Raw genomic sequence first — 6,000 nt, 5'->3', positions numbered from 1 at the left:
GCGGACAAAGGCCAGCGGAAAAGGAGCAGCTCGTACGGCACAGCTGTCCGCGCGATCCCTCTTTGCCAAGCTCTTCGAGATCGACGATTTCCTGTGAAAAGGCAAACGCCAACGAAACCGGGAACGAGAACGCGTATGTCGTGCGCGACTTCGAGCTCGGCCGAGCGATTCACGTACGAAAGGGGCGAAAGAAGAAGGAGAAGAAAAGGAGGAGGAAAGGGGCGAGGAGAAGAGAAAGGAAGGGGCGGAGGAACGGTAGCGGACGAAGGCAGTGTTTTGGAGCGTCGATTTCGCGGATCGCGTTGGCGGCCGATTTCCATGGCCGTCCAACAGTCTGGCGTAAAAACGTACGCGTAATACGCAAAGAGGGAGGTCGTTACTTGCCGGCCGAGTAAGGCTCGGCCGGGCTTATTATTTCGGCCGTTAAGAAAATAAACAGAAGGCAGGAAAACACGCGAGGGCCGGGCGCGCAGCCACCGACGGAAATTATAGGCGGTCGAGCCAAATGGCTTGAAAAATGCTCAACCACAAATCAAGGTGCCGGTTCGTTCGGCGTGGGAGCCATCTGTCGGTTCATCGCCGTTTCTCTATATCGTTCTTCGTCCTCCTCCGTCTACGCCTACCTACGCGTATACGTTTCTATACGAACACGCGTAACATATACTTTTTCTCATTTTCCAGGGACCCGGCATCGAACCGTCGTCACAGGCGTGTTACTTCCATTCGCCCTCTCCCGCCTTCCACCCGATCTCGTCACGTCCCTCTTGCCTTCCCACGGCTTCCGCTTTCCACGTTCCCTTTTCGACCGCACAATTCCATCGCGAACCGGTCCGATTTTCCGCGACACGACGCAGCGCCAACGGCTAAGTATAGTCTGGAACGGGCTGCTGGCTGCGCGCGGTACAACGCTCAACGTCCTCCCATTGAGTATCGCCTGGAATCATTCACGACGCATAAACATCTCGTATTACACGCACGGAACTGTTTGGCGGAGAGCGAAGCGACGAGAACGGCGCACGGAGCGAAACGGAGAGCCTCGGGCCGGGCAAACAGCGGAGTCATGGTCGCGCGGCAGCGGATTGCCATATAACGACCGTGTTGCATAGTCATCCACAGGCCGCAGCACCCCCTGTAATCCTGCTGAATCGGGGAACACCTTGCGTCACTGTCCACACGCAACATCGTTACGTACTAATTAACGTTTCGATATGGTGCCGTGTCGAAGTCTCTCGCTGCCTCCAATCAAGCTAATTGCGTTGCGATCGTTTTGTTTCGCGACTCGTTCCCCCCGATTCTCTCGTGCTTTTTTCTTTTTTCTTCCTTCCTGCTTTTCTTCCCGTTTTTATTCGCGTCGCGTTTTCTCTTTCTCTCGCTTTCGCCCTCTCCCTGCCTTCCCTTTTTTGCTCTTTAAACGGCCGAATCTCGAACATCGACGAGTCTGGCGTCCAATCGTCTACGGTTTTCATCCGTTATCCGTCGATTAACGCGCGGGTCTGCGCGCTCTCAGGCGAAATTTCGACGCGTCGAATGTTACGTCTGTCCGTGGGGACCGACACTAAACTTTCTGTTTACGTACAAACGCATTTTTTGTATTTACACGCCGCCTAAATGGAAAGCAGAACTCTCCTCGAGCGACACCGCATACACGACTCTTCCTTCGTCGGATAGGTTCGTCGATCGAAAGACGAACGCGAGTGAATTCGTCGCGCGATAGTCGGCGCTAATCTCTGTATCTGTGGCAACGCGCGATCGGTCGACGGACGTCCAACGAGAAGCGACTCGGGTCGAATCGAATCGGATCGACTAAATCGTCGAGTAGATCGAGCGAACGCGTGCGAATCTCGGCGAAAGGGGACAAAGGTGGAAGAGGAGAGATTGCCTGAAAGCGGCGAAGGGGTTAAAGAGCGGTGAGTCGGGCGATCGGTGGATCGTCGCCGGAGGCAACGACTCCCCTTCGTACGCGGCGCAGCGAACGAGGAGAGATAAAAGAGCGAGACGCGCATGTACGATGACACGTACACGCCCACAGGGTCCGCAAACAACCCCGTGAAAGAGATCGTTCGCCTAGGCGGGATGACACGGGGGGTCTCTCTCGTCTCGCACGCGCCGACAAATTGTTTGGGCCGAGTCGGTTAGTCGCGCGCGCGGCACAATGGAACGCCACTTGCCAAGATCCCAGCTACGCCTCCTCCCTCGTTACATTACATTACATTACATTACGTTACATTACATTTATCTCTCATCCGTACGCTTTTATCCCTCGGTCACCCTTCGCGTCCCTCCAACCTATCCGGCGACGGGCTTTTGTCGCTATGGTAACACCGCATCCCGCCACGTGACCGTCAACGGTCGACCTTTTCCTTCTCGTTTCTTCTTTCCGTCGCCAACGCGCACCCCGTCAATGCGCACACCATCTCATCGTTAACTATTCAACGCGGAGCAGCTCGCGCCGCTTTTTAACTATCGCGTCGATCGCTGTAACGGCCCCGTGGAAAGCGATACGACGCGATTCGTTTCTGATTTTCGGAAAGTCGGTCGTTGGCTCTCCGTAAGCCGCGCGGCTAGAATTCTTTCGTTCGGTTTATGACGATCCGTGTCGCGATCGCCGGGCAAAATCTGCAATTACTTTGGAAGAACGATCCGCTTCTCGCTCCCTCGAACTCCCTCTCGGTCTTCTTTTTGCGAATAACGCCGTCGGACCCTGTAATTCGCGCGGCTTTTAAATTGCCCGCGGCAGCTTTGCCGAACGTTTAGGCAGCTGCCGTGATTCGATCGGCTCGAGTCGCGCCGACACGCTTCTCGACTTTTTCTCGGTTTCGCGATCCGGTCGCGGCCACCTTCGAACCACGCTCGAACTCGATCATCCATGCTGTACACTCGATCGTCGCTGTTCCAGAGGTGAATATTCTCAGTGAGTGGCCCCTGCTTCCAGCCACCTCAATTATACCTCGCTTAGGTATAAGGGTTATTCGCTTCGGAGACTCGAGAATCGCGACTCTCCTAGCAAGCGACACCGGCACGCTCCACGAACGATCCTGCTCGTTAACGCTAATTTTCACCCAGCGATTCTTCGAACGTACATTCCCAAACCAATACCTACGTTCGTTCTTCTTTCTTTTCTTCGGCAATTATTACCGTTATCATCGTTATTCTAAATGTCACATTGCGAGATATTTAATCTAACTTGAATCTTTCGAAACATTGCTTCAACGTTGTCAACAAATCCTTGAAATCCCTTGGGTTCGTCAAACCGTGCGTCTTTGGAATTCCCAAACGTACGGAATTTCAAACTTCTCTAGTCGTTCATTGGGTAGACCGTAGTTAATACACGTTATTTGATCTTGGTAATGGTAACGAATAGATTCTGTGGATCTCATCGGAATTGGTATGATTAGAAGAATAGGAGAGAGATGCGAGTAGCAGGTTGGCAAGATCATCGTCGATTTTGCGAAGGAAGCATAATTCGGTGACCACGGATCTACAATGCGGAGCATGTACGTTGAATCTGTTCATTATGCGGCCTTGGTAGTTATAGTTCAATCTGTCCATCGGTTGTCCGATCTTGAAAGAAAGAAAACTCAAAATTTCGCGTTGGATCCTTTGAAGTGGCAGTTTATGTGTACGCGGGACTGGCGACCAGATCATCGAGAAGTACTCAAGGCGTGTTCGCGAAAGAGCAAAGCACAGGTATAGCGAAGCGTTAGAATTTTGGAATATATCAGAGGATATTAAGAGGGAAAGCAGAACTTTGTTATCCGATACGTTAATGTTGTTAATATGCTCGGCGAAGGAGAAGGTAGAATTTTATTGCACTGCAAGATCATACGCTGAACTAATTTCAGACAGAGTGCAGCTGGCTGGCTAGTGAGTAAGGAAAACGAGCTGGATTCGTACAGCGGGTAAATCTCACAGCGTGGCACATATTTAGGTATATTAAGCTACGTTCGATCAAGTGTGCACCACTTATTCAGTCTGTCAAGGTCGGACCGAAGATCAAGAGCGCTAGAGAGGGATGAAATGGCCTTATAAATCTTAAGGTCGTCTGTAGAGAGTAAGAATCGATTCTTACGATGTACACGGTAGTTGAACATCGCTGATGAAGATCAATAAGAGCAACGGGGCAAGGTGAGATCCCTGGGGAACACCGAAGGATGCACGCATTGTTCGAGATAAGCTGCTTCTTGACCTGGCTCGTTGATTTCGTCCGTTTAAATAAGAATTTAAACACCTTAGGAGAATCGTTAGCTTTGGAAATTATTCTTAATTGGAAGGAAGGAACGCGTGGACCGCTCGGTTCAACGAGAGGGCGAACGTAACGGCGCGTAGTCTCCCGATATCACCGACATCTCGAGCACCGAATGCTGGTGGTGGGTATGCCCTTTGACCCCGAAATTCCACGGACTCCGCTTCCTCTAACCTCTGCGAGTTTCTCCCACTGGACGCGTCGTGGTCTGGCGTGCATCGTGGGCGGATCTTGCCGCGGCACAAAGTTTTCGTTGCCATCGTCGATTCGCGCACTCTCCTTCTATCTCTTTCCTCGTTAACAGCGTTGGCGGCGATAATGATTCTGCAAAGTATCGTCGGCGTCATCTGGACGAGCGCTTAACGTCGCGAGCGTGCGAGCGAGCGGAAACCCTTTCGACGAAACGAGACGTTCGGTCGTGATCGTGTTTGTTGCTCGCTCTCGCTTTCGAACGGTCGTTTCGCGACGTGGCTATCGAGAGATTCGCCAGGAAACGCTCGGCCCATCCGTTCTTTCGTTTACCGGCCTCTTTAAGATCCTTATCCGAGGCGATAAAGTTACCGGTGGACACGCGTGGCTACACTCGTCACGAAGGGTGTATGGTTTTTACGACGACACGGCTACCGACTATTTAGATTCCGAACACTTGTAGATGGTAGCGGGATAGCGTCAGGTAGACCGATAACTCGGCTAATTATCGAAACGTTCCACCAGCCTTTCCGTCCCTGCTCTTTCCCGGACGCCAACAAAATTTCGGCCACAGCATCGAGTCCACAACCTCCTCTTCCCTGCACCCTTCCATTCGTTCCGTGTAAAACGCTTCTCTAAAATCGAACGAAGTCCGCGTGTCTCGCACCGAGAGACATCGTGGTAACTCTGACTCGTCTAATGGGGGAATACATCGTCGATACGGAGAGCGCGAATCCCACGGAGAATTTAGCACGACGATGGGACGACGCGGAAAGACGACACACAGTCGTCGACGATCCTTCTCGTCGCTCTTCTCTTTGCTCGATTGGCGCGTCGCGTCGTGGTCGCGCATCAGTGTCGCGGATGAGCGCGAACGCGACGAAGACGAGCGACGGACGGATAGCTGGACGTTCGTTGGGTAGTTTGGCGGTGAGGAAAGAGAGTTCGACGGGAAGAGGAGGAAGAGAGGAGAGTGGCGCGAGGGGTAAGCGGGCGGATATGTCCGAGGTAATCGAGGCTAGGGGTCATCCGGGTCGCAAGAGTCACGAGTCACGAGCGAGCGGCCGCGAACAATGCCGAGAGACCCGTCTTCGTCTGCTTCTTCTCTCTGTCTTCGTCCGCTTTCCTTTACTACCCTCCTTCCGCTCTATCTCGTTCCTGTCTCCCCCTCTTCGTCTCCTTCGCCATCTTCTTCTTCTTCTTCTTCTTCTTCTTCTTCTTGTTCATCTTGTTCATCTTCCACTTGTTCGTCATGTCGATACGAGTTTTCTCGCTCGCCGATCTCCGCTTCGATTCTCTTTCTTCGATTCGATTCCACCTTCCGAAGGTGGAACAAACCACGCGTCGCCTCCGTGCTTATTAGATTCGATCCGAGCAACAGATTAACATTGAAACGAACGTTATTTATGACACGGTATCGTTGCCGAGCGGTCTAGCGATGATGACCCGCGATACTCGTTTCGCTAGCGAGACTCATCCCGAGCACGGGCTCTCCTCTTCCTTTCTTCTTTTCGGGATTCTTTTCGGCAATGGAACTCGTACCGAAAGGAAAGCCGCTTGGGAGACGA

Source organism: Bombus pascuorum, chromosome 12, assembly GCF_905332965.1.
Source record: "Bombus pascuorum chromosome 12, iyBomPasc1.1, whole genome shotgun sequence".
Lineage (NCBI taxonomy): Eukaryota > Metazoa > Arthropoda > Insecta > Hymenoptera > Apidae > Bombus > Bombus pascuorum.
Note: the sequence above shows the minus strand (reverse complement) of the source record.